The sequence below is a fragment of the Galeopterus variegatus genome, unplaced genomic scaffold (genome assembly GCF_000696425.1).
Source record: "Galeopterus variegatus unplaced genomic scaffold, G_variegatus-3.0.2 Scaffold60, whole genome shotgun sequence".
Classification (NCBI taxonomy): Eukaryota; Metazoa; Chordata; class Mammalia; order Dermoptera; family Cynocephalidae; genus Galeopterus; species Galeopterus variegatus.
Window position 1 is genome coordinate 898,642 of NW_007726171.1, and position 11,027 is coordinate 909,668.

General features: G+C 39.4%; 1 protein-coding gene across 2 annotated transcripts in view; it reads right to left on the reverse strand.

Moving 5' to 3' along the window:
* Positions 1-10,271, reverse strand: part of CBX5 (chromobox homolog 5) — a 48,914-nt gene extending 38,643 nt beyond the window's left edge. For both annotated transcript variants that reach the window (XM_008576194.1, XM_008576167.1), the window contains exon 1: positions 10,166-10,271. The gene's annotated coding sequence lies outside the window, so the exon portion shown is untranslated. The remainder of the gene's footprint in view (positions 1-10,165) is intronic.
* Between the last annotated feature and the right edge of the window lie 756 nt (positions 10,272-11,027).

Consider the following 11,027-nt stretch of genomic DNA (forward strand, 5'->3'; position numbering starts at 1 on the left):
CCCCACAAACGAAAGAATGTGGACTACAAGACTCAATTCTCAGAATTGCTCAGTTATCAGTCTGGTAAACAGGTATATTTAGTAGTAACAAACAAATTCTAGATATCTCATAATAATTTTATATGGATGTCTTTATTTTTTTCCTTTTATTAAAATCTACTGAATTTGTTCTCTCAATAGTCAGTCTTCCTTAAACTTAGTTAGGGCACACCTAAACCCATCACTGGGCAAGTGGTTAGATATCTGATTGTTCCAACATTTATGAGAAAGTAGAACTTGGCACCACTGTGAGAAAATGTCTTCCAGATGGTGTTTTCAACAACTCTATCCTTGAATTGTACTGAACTCATCTCAAGGTACCACACTCTCAGGTAGGTTTGAGATTAACACCTACTCCTCTCTTAATTAAATCTGATGAAGCATAAACTTGCAGACCTATCACCTTTCACAAAGAACCTTGCAATTTCATCATAAATAAATCTTAAGAAAAATGGGTAACAGCAACATTTAAGTAGATTACCATGAATCTTAAATTTATACATACCACTTTGGCAGATGATGCTCACAAAATATGGAAGGGTTAAAAGAGAACTGAAATGCTCACCTCCAAATAAAATTATGGTCATAAAGCATTTTTCAAACATCAGCCATAAAATTAACATTTAGTCCTTACCGTGGCATCATCTAGCTTGCACAGATTCAGGACATCAGCAGCTTAAGGGTTACAAAGGCCATTTCAATTAATCAAAATCATTTATTTTAAGGAAGAGCCTATTCTAAGTCAGACAATTTAGGCTCCCTGATAGTCTCAGGTTTTTTTGTTTGTTGTTTCTGGGGTTGTTTTTGTTTTTTGGTAGCTGGACAAGGGAATCTGAATAGTCTCAGTTTAAGAGACATTCAAGAGACATAAAAATTAACTTGCATAACCATAAACTAAAGTCTCAAATATTTCTTTTTTTTTTTTTTCTTTTCTTTTTTAAAGATGACCGGTAAGGGGATCTTAACCCTTGACTTGGTGTTGTCAGCACCACACTCTCCTGAGTGAGCCACGGGCCAGCCCCTAAAGTCTCAAATATTTCTTTTTTTTTTTTTTCTTTTCTTTTTTAAAGATGACCGGTAAGGGGATCTTAACCCTTGACTTGGTGTTGTCAGCACCACACTCTCCTGAGTGAGCCACGGGCCAGCCCCTAAAGTCTCAAATATTTCTAACGTTGAGAAGATACTAGAATTTAAACCAATATACTAAAATCTGATTAATACATGCTGACAAAAAAGGAATTCTTAATATAACTGGAATAAGAAATATCAGACTAAAAAAAACTTCAGGGAATAAGAGAGCATTCCTTCAAAATATGGCATAATTTTGTGCTTTGCCATCACCCTGGTGTATTTGCAACATGAATTACATTGAAGACATAGCCTACAATTTAGATAAATAGAATCAAGTCAGTATTGAACTTTTCCCATTTCATACAAGGGTATCCTTGGCAGCTCCTGGGCCATCTATTATGATCCTGACCGATTTCTCTCTGTGGCAATTTAAAAGCTGTAAAAAAATACATAATGGGTGATGACAGGAGAAACAAACCCACACCAGAAGTCATTGAACCTTGCAGGTCTTTGCAAGTTCTCTATTGACAGATAAGTGTGAGTTACTATACCACAATATCATAAAAACATACTCTACACTTCAGATATATTGATAGTTAAATGCAAAGAAAGGCCACCATCAGATAAACAGCTAAAAGGATGGCCAATCTCAGACCACCCAGCTCTTCAAACCATTGTTTTGATGTGTTGCTTAAGCCAAGTAAGATTTTTCTGATTCTTTTTATCCAGTTTCCAGCTACATCCCGAATTCAAATCCTATGCCAAAGGGATAATTAATATAGTAATTCTGACCCTTGCTCTAAGATTGTTTGGTGGACTTTAGGATATTTATTGAGGGCCTATTAAGTGTACAGCATTGCACGAGCATTGAACCTGTGCCAGTCTTCCAATTTAAGGGCTGAGGATTTCTAAAGTTTCTCTTTGGTTAAGTCAGCACTGGTTAGCACCTTCTACAAAGGTTGTTACAAAAAAGCTACTAAAAGGGCAATTTGTTAATTGTGGAAAGATCAGGACTAGGAATAAATAGATGTGAGTCCTATCCCAAGTAGGTCATTAAAAGGTCAAATTGGACAGTTCACTTAACTTTAAGAGTGTTAGTTATGTGCCCTACTTATCTTGTAGGTGTGCTGTGGGAAAAAGAACACGAAAACACTTTAAAAAATAACACCAAGGTCAAGAGTTCTGGGTCCCCTTGCCGGCCAGCACCAAAAAAAGGAAAAAACAAAACCGAAAAATATAAAGCAAACAGAAGTTAAATATTTGATAGCGGGTAGGGTTAAAAATAACCAATGCTTTAGTAAGTGTTTCCTTTTTTATTTTATGGAAGTTTGTATAGAATTTAAATCATTTCTTCCTTAACGGTGTGGTAAAACTCTCCAGCGAAGCCATCTGGTCTTGGAGTTCTCTTTGTGGGATGTTTTTTAACCACACTCAATTCTCAATAGATAGAGGGCAAATGAGGGTCTATATTTAAGTGAGCTTTGGTAGTCTGTCTTCTAAAGAAGTGATTAATTTCATCTATATTGACTGCATTGGTATAGTTTTCATATCCCCCTATTACCTTTTTAATGTCTGTAGGATCAGTAGTGATATCTGTTCTCTTATCCCCAATATTGGTAATTTGTGTCTTTTTTCCTCATTTATCAATTTTACTGATCTTTTCAAAGAACCCACTTTGTTTCATTGATTTTGTTTTTGTTTTATGTTTCATGAATTACTGCTTTTACCTTTATTATTTCCTTTCTTCTGTTTATTTTGGATTTAATTTGCTCTTCTTTTTCTAGATCCTTAAGGTAGAAATCTGTCACTGACTTTAAACCTGTTTTTGTAGGTGAAATGCTTAATGCTATAAATTTCCCTGTAAGCACTGCCTTAACTGCAACCCACAAGTTTTGATGTCATGTTCGCATTTTCATTCAGTTTAAAATATTCTCTAATTTTCTTTGTGATTTCCTCTTTTATCCATGATTACCTAGAAATGCGTTATATAGTTTCTAAATATTTGGGGATTTTCCAGATGTCTTTCTGTTATTGATTTCTATTTCTAATTTAACTGCACTATGGTCAGAAAACAATTTATATAGTCAAATCCTTTTTTTTCCCGATCAAATCCTTTTGAATTTGAGACTTTTTTATGACCCAGAAGACTGTCTGGGTAAATGTTCCATATGCATTTGAAAAGCACATGTATTCTGCTGTTGTGTGGATTATTCTGTGTCAATTATATCAGGTTAGTTGATAGTGTTGTTCAAGTATTCTATTTCCTTACTAATTTTTTGTCTACTTGTTTTATCAATTACTGAGAGGTACTGAAATTTCCAAATATAATTACAGATGTCTATTTCTTTTTTCTTTTGTGTATTTCGAAGCTTTATTATTAGCTGTATAAGCATTTAAGATTGTTATGTCCTCTTGATGAATTATTTCATTACCTATCCTGTTGTTAGTTATTTGCCCTACGTATCTCACAGGTCTGTTATGGAAAAAGAACAAGAAAATACTTTGGAAAATACACAGGAAACAGAAAGTAAAATGTTTGATAATAGAGGAAGTTAAAAAAGAATTTTTAAAAAATAAATTAAAAAAAATAAAAAAGAATTTTAATGAATTTTCTGAATTATCTTTAAGTTTTATCTATGCTTGTCTCCAACTACTCATTTAAATGAGGTTTGCCTATGTTTTATCAGATCCTTAGACTAATTTATTGTTGTGGAATACTGAACAAATTAGCAGTATATTACTCGTCATAGCTCCCTGCTACTCATTTAAATGAGGTTTGCCTATGTTTTATCAGATCCTTAGACTAATTTATTGTTGTGAAATACTGAACAAATTAGCAGTATATTACTCGTCATAGCTCCCTATGAGGTGAGTCTTACTGATTTAGGGATGAGAAATAAGGCACACGGAGTTCAAAGATTTGCCTCAGAAACCAAACTTAAGATTTCCCAGCCTGTTAGTTGACCTCTTTAGAACAGAGCATTTTATTCCGACATAATTATGCCTGCTGTCTCAGATATGAACATGCTTTATTCTAAGAAATGTAGATTACAATCAGAGAAATACTTGAATTCAATTTAGTTCTTCCACTCCATGGAAGAAATAAATGAGTGTTATAAAACTTGATCTTGAAACAGTCCTTTCAAGTACACTATCTCAATCTCTTACTTTCTAGAGCCCTTCCTAACAATGAAGCACAATGAAACAGGTACTCAGTAAATCTGAAGATTAAGATTGGATATCAAATTTTTTACTCTGTCCATGACCTAGTTTCAGGTAGAAAAATCGGTCAACGTTTAATTTTGATGAACTACTTTTTATGGGAAAAGAAATCCAGACTACATAGTCCATAGCCTCCCTCAGATGACAGTGAAAAGAGCCTAGCTATAATACCCTTTGTAGCAAATCTTTTCTTCAAAAAGGACTAAGCACAGTTAACAAGTACAGGTTTGTTATCCTGTGTTAATGCCCTGAGGAGTTGATGACCAACAACTCAGTCTTCTGTCCCTAAAGTCCTAGGTAAGAATACCACAGGACTACATTAGCCCAAAATGTTACAATAAGTTGATTCACATTTAAAACTACTGACTTAGGGGGCTGGCCCATGGCTCACTCGGGAGAGTGTGGTGCTGATAACACCAAGGCCACGGGTTTGGATCCTGTATAGGGATGGCTGGTTAGCTCACTGGGTGAGCGTAGTGCTGACAACACCAAGTCAAGGGTTAAGATCCCCTTACTGGTCATCTTTTTAAAATAAATAAATAAATAAAACTGACTTAAATAACAAATTACAAGATGACTTAAGAGTCACTTCATAAAGTCTTAGGTGTAGAAGGCTTTTTGGCTATCACTTATCCAACTCTTTCCATATAACTAAGAACCAAGGTTATACCACTAGTTAATTGCAGAAGTAGGACAAGAACCCAGGTTTCTGAGCCTTTTATTTTTCATCTGCCTCTTTCATTTTTTTTTTTTTTTAAGATAACCGGTAAGGGGATCTTAACCCTTCACTTGGTGTTGTCAGCACCACGCTCACCCAGTGAGCTAACCGGCCATCCCTATATGGGATCCAAACTCACGGCCTTGGTGTTATCAGCACCACACTCTCCTGAATGAGCCACGGGCCAGCTCTGCCTCTTTCATTTTTAAAATAACCTTTTCTTTTTGAATTATGTCAAATTTATTTGGAAAGGGGTTAGGGAACCAGGTTGTAGTGGTTTGAATGGTGGCCCCCAAAAAGAGATTCACATCCTAATCCCTTGAAACCATGAATATTACCTTATATAGCAAACAATGTGATTAAATGATACAAGATAAATTTATCCTGGATCATCCTAGTAGGCCTTAAATGCAATCACGTGTGCTTGTAAGAGAGTGGCATAGGGAGTTCTGAGGCAAACACACAAAGGAGAGGACAATGTGAAAACAAAGCAGAGACAGATGAAGACAAAGCCAAGGAATGCTGACCACCACCAGAAGCTAGAAGAGGCAAGGCACAGACTCATCTGCAGGGCCTCTGGGGGGTAGAGGTTGGGGGTTCAACGTCTTGATCACAAGACTTCTGGCCTCCATGCAAAACAAAACAAAAACACAAACAAGATTTCTGGCCTCCAGAATTTTAAGAATAAATTCCTGTTGTTTTAAGCTACCAAGTCTGGTAATTTGTTACAGCAGCCACATGTAGCTAATACACAGCGGAAATAAAATTTTAAAAATCATAAACTGGACATATACAATAAAACCATTTACTGTTCCAAAAAGAATTGTGCTTCATGTAACCCAAAGAATACTCCGAGGCTGGCTGGTTAGCTCAGCTTGTTGAAGTGCTGTGCTGGTAACACCAAGGTCAAAGATTCAGAACCCCTCACCAGTCAGATGCCAGGAAAAAAAAAAAAAATGCCCAAAACCTTTAATGCATAGTTTCAAAGGGTAAATTGAGGGCCGGCCCGTGGCTCACTCGGGAGAGTGCGGTGCTGACAACACCAAGTCAAGGGTTAAGATCCCCTTACCGGTCATCTTTTTAAAAAAATAAAAATAAATAAATAAAAAATTTTTTTTAAAAAAAAGGGTTAAGATCCCCTTACCGGTCATCTTTTTAAAAAAATAAAAATAAATAAATAAAAAATTTAAAAAAAAAAAACGGGTAAATTGAGGCAACCCAAGAATACAATTTGCCCAAAAATAAACTGGCAGACCTAAGAAGACAAACTCAGAAAGTTCTAATATTTATATGGCTGCTAACAAGAACAATGTAGGTTCTTCCGCACACATGCTAGCTGGTAGAGCTCCGGGACAGACTAAACATAGGCAGCAGTTGTCACTGTGGGTGTTCTGCCAACACAAGTGTAAAGTTGTCATCAGAAATGAGTATGAGGCTTCCAGTGGCTTTCAGAAATCCAACAAATCTGAATCTTGGACTCTGCACAAGCCAACTCTTCTCAGGATGACCTGGACTCCTTCCTATTAGTACAATGATCAGTTAAAGTCATCCTGTTATAAGCAAGGAAGGAAAATCAGTTTATGTCAAGTACAAAAGATGATTGCCAAGAGTCCAGGTTCATGAACAGTGATGTGTAAACAGCCATAATGAGTCAAGTGGTATCTCACACTTAGAAAGTAATTTATTACTTTAAAAAACCAATATCCATGGCACAGCTTTAGGTCCAATTTCATGTAAGGTGAACGGAAATGAAAGTAGACCAACTAGTAGGACAAAATAAAGGCTAGAAATGCTTTACGGGGGGAATTATTAAATAGGCTATTCCATTAAGATAGGGAAAACATGCTATGTATTTAGATAAAACACTTCAATAAAAGCAAAAAAAAAACCGCCCTAGTCTTTCTCAGAAACCTTTGAACTCTAGGGCCGGCCCGTGGCTCACTTGGTAGAGTGTGGTGCTGATAACACCAAGACCGTGGGTTCGGATCCCACATAGGGATGGCTGGTTAGCTCATTGGGTGAGCGTGGTGCTGACATCACCAAGTCAAGGGTTAAGATCCCCTAACCGGTCATCTTTTAAGAGAAAAAAAAAAAGAAAGAAACCTTTGAACTCTAGACACCAAACCTGTCTTTTCAAGAGTAATATCAAAGGCTCTGAGAATCTCCAGAACTTTCCCAGACAGAAGAGTAAGAGATGTATGCTCTTTCTTTCCCCCAACTATCATCCTGCTCACCTACTACCCAGATAGAGAAGCTTTCTACTGATTGGTTTTTAGGTAGACCAATGAAGATGTATTATTTTCCCCTTTAGTGAACAATCCTTTTAGGTTTGGTTGCAACGGTATGCCTCTAAGTTCTATGAACAAGTTCTTTCATTGGCTTTTGTAATGTAGGCTCAACACTTTGTATTATTAACAGAGTGGTGTAAATTAACAACGAACCAAGTTCTCCAAAGACAAAAAAATAAGTCTAAAATTAGGGCTTTCAATGTGATACTCAAAATTTCAATGAACGGGCCGGCCCGTGGCTCACTCGGGAGAGTGCAGTGCTGATAACACCAAGGCCCCGGGTTCGGATCCCACATAGGGATGGCCGGTTCGCTCACTGGCTGAGCGTGGTGCTGACAACACCAAGTCAAGGGTTAAGATCCCCTTACCGGTCATCTTTTAAAAAAAAAAAAAAAAATTCAATAAAAAATTAACTATTAAAATTCCCCCACCAGAGAGAAATGATCATTATAACTATTATCACATTGGAAGACATCAATTTTTACATGCACACAACTGTCAACTAGGAAGTTTTGGTTCAGATCATAAAGTCTTTCAAAGTAAAACACATCAGTTAATAAATCAAATAAGGGGTCACCAATTAATTTGTTTATAAATACAAGTAGCTGGGCTGGAAATGGGAGGAGTACACTCAATAATCTAAGGTGGAATGATTTGGTTACAGCTATTCTTCGGATCAGCATGGTTGGTTTTTTTCCCCCTTAAAATGTGGTCTGTTGGGGTCGGCCCGAGGCTCACTTGGGAGAGTGCGGTGCTGATAACACCAAGGCCATGGGTTCGGGTCCCATATAGCGATGGCCGGTTTGCTCACCGGCTGAATGTGGTGCTGACAACATCAAGCCAAGGGTTAAGATCCCCTTACTGGTCACAAAAAAAAAAATATATATATATATATATATATATACACACATATACAGAGAGAGAGAGAGAGAGAGATATTTGGCCTTTGCAAGTGCCAGAGAACATGGAAATCTCTCCCCTGTTCATTATAAGCTTCACTAAAATCATTTGTTTGTATAAAGTCAAAAAGGTCTCTAATCATAAGTGTACTGCATATGTAGTTGGTTTTATTACAATATTTAAATGTTTTTCCCTTGACTCTAACTAAATCAGTGAACAATAAAGCAGTAAGACTCTGATACAGCCAATATGTAGTGAAAGTTTATATATTTTTCTAAAAGATCCTGGAATAAGTACAGTGGGCATTACCAACAGGAGACAGACTGCATGCAAAAATACAGTTGGAAGGAAATCTAACCAAAGGCAATGAATAATCCAGATGATGGATGGGTCTTCTGTTCCCAACACCCTAAATATCACCCTCCTTAAGCAGCTTCCTTTTTTATCCAAAGTCAGCCATCCTCAAAGGAACAGCAGAAAGAAGGGCTTAGGGGCCGGCCCGTGGCTCACTCGGGAGAGTGCGGTGCTGATAACACTAAGGCCACGGGTTCGGATCCCATATAGGGATGGCCGGTTTGCTCACTGGGTGAGCGTGGTGCTGACAACACCAAGTCAAGGGTTAAGATCCCCTTACCGGTCATCTTTTTTTTTTTTAAAAAAAAGAAGGGCTTAGGATATTTTTAATGGTGTAAAGAAAGAGATATATATAGGAAGGAAAGTTCCTCAGAGAAAGAGACTAAGATAAAAGTACTGGGGACATGGATAATGAAGAGAACAGAGGTGGTTGAAAGTACGTGATTAATGACTGGAAACACAAAAACAACAGACTTCATTTTTTATTTAATTTTAATTACAAATTATCACCCCTGCAAAGATTTAAACATTAGAGATCCAACCCGCCTCGATCCCACTGTACAGAAGTAACGCACTTTGGTGTGTAGCTTTCCAAAACTTTTTCTACACACCTACAAACACATTTGTCCGTGGAAATATTTATTATTTTATGATGTGGATTTTTCTCGGAAGCCTTTCCATGACGACACATAGAGAGTTATCCTATTCGTTCTGATATTTTAGGTTTTCCTAAAGAAGCAAGTTCGCAATTTCCCTGTTCCCCAAAACCTAAAGTGATGGTTGGTGGGACGTAATGAAGTAGGGGGAAAATGTCCAACTAGAGACATACAGGAACAAATCTACCGTTTCCCTAGCAAGGACTTGTATGGGATGGAGGCCTAAAGGCTTCGTTAGAGAAGACAATGAAGTAGGGGGAAAATGTCCAACTAGAGACATACAGGAACAAATCTACCGTTTCCCTGCAAGGACTTGTATGGGATGGAGGCCTAAAGGCTTCGTTAGAGAAGACACTGTGGATAAAAAAAATCCACGCCCACACAGTATCACAGGCATTGAATCCCCTTCCTCAGAGCCCCAAATCTAAGACCTCCTTCTTTTGGCGAGCCGATTGGACGACCTGTCCAAGCACTTTCCTTAGGCTGTCCGCCTACAGATTCCACATCTGGCCCATCCATTTAACCGCCCTACTCCCGCAACCCCCATTGGAGTCAAACCGCTGCCTCTTGGAGAAGCCCAACCTGCCGCGCGCTTCGTTCCCACTGACTCAGTGAGATGCTGCTCAGGAGGTGAACACCCGCCTCCCGCATTCTGGGGGCCCAAGGGCCGATCAGTCGGCAGTTCACGGCAGACCCAATTGGCCCACACATTCGCCAGTCAAACTCTTCGGCGGCCCAGCTCCAAAGAACCTACAAGGATAAAACATCCCGCCCCTGTTCTTCTATTGGTTGGCCCGACCCACAGCTGCCCCTTCACTATCCCCCCGCCTCGCGGTCCATTCATTTTACACAATAACGGGCCAAACTGGAGTCGATTCAAGACCTCGTATGGCTAGACAAGACTGTCTGCCACTTACCCGGGATCAAGAGTGATCACTGACGCTAACGTCTGCCCTGTTCCTCAGTGAGGCCACACCACAAGCCACCGCCGCCGCCGCCTTCTGCGCAACGCCAACCGCCCGCCAAAACGGATCCTTCCCTGCGCCTGCGCAACCAATCCTGGGCCCGGACCCTTTCTCCGCCCATTACGCCTGCGCAAAATGGGACCCAACTCCCGCCACCACGCAAGCGCCATCGGTTCACCGCTCTCTCCCGCCCGCCATTTCACGTGTTCCAAGCGGCAGGCGGAACTTCTTAAAGCGCCTGCGTAAACTCGCCATTTTACTACACACGCGCTTAATAGGCAGTCGTTACAAAAGAAGTGCGGACTACTTCCTAATACATAGTATTAGTCATGCTTTCCCAAGCGCGTTGAACGTAATATTTGGGACCGGAGGATTAAAAAGGCATTTAAAGACGCAAGGTACATTCAAATACGAATGATCAATCGGCTAGCCAATCAGACTGGTTAAGAATAATATTACTCGGAAACCAATGGACTCCAAGGGGCAGAGACTGCGTAGAACGCCCAAACGGATGACGCTTCACAGCTCTGCGGAATCACAGACCAATAGTAGAGGAAAACTATTTTAAGTATCCAATCAGAGCTAAGCAGGGGCGGAGCCTACCAATGCCGAAAGCGAGGAGGCGGGATAAAAATGCGAGGCCGGAGGTAGGCTGGCAGATACATTCGTTAGCTTACCCCTTTCTGTTCGTGGACGCTGCCGAGGAAGCATCGTTAAAGTCTTCCCTCTGCCGTCATGTCTAAGTCAGAGTCTCCTAAAGAGCCCGAACAGCTGCGGAAGCTCTTCATCGGAGGGTTGAGCTTTGAAACAACTG